The sequence below is a fragment of the Haplochromis burtoni genome, unplaced genomic scaffold (assembly GCF_018398535.1).
Source record: "Haplochromis burtoni strain Fernald_Lab_line unplaced genomic scaffold, NCSU_Asbu1 Contig_30, whole genome shotgun sequence".
Lineage (NCBI taxonomy): Eukaryota > Metazoa > Chordata > Actinopteri > Cichliformes > Cichlidae > Haplochromis > Haplochromis burtoni.
Genome location: NW_024582391.1, coordinates 2426409 through 2429034, shown reverse-complemented (window position 1 = coordinate 2429034; position 2626 = coordinate 2426409).

Below are 2626 nucleotides of genomic sequence, written 5' to 3'. Positions count from 1 at the left end.
AGTTCCAGCTCCATGAAATGCCACAGGAAATATTATACAATATTTAATTTCCACCTGCATCTCCCTGAAGACCAAGATTCTGTCAGCAGACCTTAAGGCAGACTTTGGGATTCCTCATTTTGTGGCTGGTCATGTCCCATAAATGTTGCTGTTGTTAGTTGCTAATAGGCTTCACCCTTGCACCATAACATTGTGAGCCTTTAATGACATGCAAAGTGGAAAGTTTCATCTACTTTTGATGAATGAGCTAATTTTCAACTGAATGCAGTGAATACCAGGAAGAAGCAATAACTGGATTAAGCTCTGGAGCCTTCCAAGTTTTGTGGCTCACTCTGCAATGTCCATACAACTACTTGGCATGATCTTTGTTTCTGACAAAACCAGTAAGACAATAAACGATCTGTTGAAGAGCAGCTTACAGCGTCTAGGTAAGCAATTAAGTGGAATGGTGTGCTGTTTAATGAGCAGGATGGTTCTGTCAGAGAAAAACTAGCATGGGCTCACAGTTCTTGATAATACAGAAAGTTGTGCAACATAGGAATGAAGGTTGACACACCACTTCATTTTAGTACTCTACTCTCCATTCAAGAGTAATGGTACACATGGTAAGAAGCACCACCTTGTGATTTTGTTACTATTTTCTGAGTTGAGCAGGCTATGTGATGAAAAATAAATAAATAATGAATTAGAGGAAGTTAATTGTATAAATTGTATGAATAAAATCTGGCTTATCATGACTAACTGAGGAAGGTAAACCAGAAACCTCTATCATGTTGCAGTTTTGAAATGCTCTCATTTAAAAGTTTGGTTTTGGCGTGGTTGTGATTGTTCATTTAAAAAAAAAAAATCAACTTGCCATTTGTTGCTAGAAAATATTCTCATGACACGAGCCAGGTGCTTATTTATAGTTTGAAAGCCTCACTTGAATCCAAAATATATCCCTTTCCTTGCACTGTCTTACTTTGTATTTAGGCTACCTTCCAAATATTTTCATTAAAGTTCAATGGTCGACTGCAGCCCAGAGTTACCGGATCAAGCACGTTGTTCACAAACAAGTACCTCTGAAATGAGCCAAAAGGGGCTAGATGATGATAGATGAAGCCAAATGCAAGGTTATGATAGGGACAGGGGAAGGAAGAAGGAAACTCCATATTGCAGCAGACGGGTCACAGTATGCTGTTGACTACTGAAAAACTTTTTGAACCATGTCTAGCACACTGGAGGGACAATTAAAACAAGAAGAAATCTACAGGTCCACCAGTCCCTATTCTATCATTCAAATGTCTGTATTGGTAATCAAGGAAAATCTCTGGAGTGATCCCGCAGCCATTATTCCAGGTCACTTTGGTTGACCTCAAATTTGTATTACTTTGGAAAAAAATGTCTCAAAGTGAAACCAGAAGGTCTACATGATACAAAGCCAATCTTAATAGGACATGGAGCGAAGGCGCAAGACACAAAATATGGAAAATGAGGTTCATGGTGCCATATAGTGTATTTATGGTTCCCTCATGGCCCAAGAACTGCCTGAAGATATCATGGGCTCACCTGGAGCTTTTAAAGATATTCTGTGCAAATTTAGATGCTGAATTGACTGCCTCTCTTGTACTCAAATCAGTCTGATTTAGTAAGTCAGATGCATTTGTCCTGGCTTAATGCCCTCAATCATTCATGCTTCCTTATCCAATAGTGGCTATAGTATGTCACAGGACTTGCTTGATTAATATATACCACTTTCCTTTGTTTTTTTGCGGGTAATGTTTTTGTAGGCTGCAAATTCAGACGTTGAAAAACTGACAGAAAATGTGCAGGATTATAGGTGTTTCTCAAGATGTTCTCTGTATGTACATGAGTGTGCCTTTGTCCACCTCTGATCTCTCATCCATCCACCGGATCTCTGGCCACTTCTTAATTAGCTGTCACATTCTCCAGGCCTCACTGCCTGGAGAATGGCCCACAGCGAAAGAGAAACAAACTTGGGCCCAGACCCCTTTCCAGTGAGTTCATCAAGATTAATTGTACATGGATATACAAATTATAGAATTATATAAATAGTATAAACAGTTAAACATTATCCTTAAAAATGAAACCCAATAAAAAAAAATGAGCACAGGAAAATGCAAAGAAGAGGGAAAAGGGGACGGAAGAGGGAAGTCCTTTTCCACTGGGTGGAGAGCAGCTAAAAAATAAAAGGGGGTGGTAGCCAAGGAGTAAAAAGCAAATCATTTATTTACAATAAAAAAAGCCCAGGACATTTCAAAAACAATAAAAACTAAAATCAGGCTAGAAGTCCCTGTGCTACTCAATGTCACACAGTGGAAGAAAGAGCTAATTAATACACCAGAATAATAATAAAGTTCTTACTATTTGAACATATTTCCTTACAAAATGGCTGACAATAGATATGTTTTTAGCTCCTGCCGTTAGCTTAATGTAAAAAGTAAGTAAAATTTATTTATATAGCACATTTCACAGATAAAAATCACAAAGTGCTTCACAATAGGATCAGACAGACAAGTTAAAATTAATTAAAAGCCCGTTTGTATAAAAATGTCTTCAGCTGCTTTTTAAAGGAGTCAGTAGAGTCTAGACAGCGTAAAGACAACGGCAGAGAGTTCCACAGCCT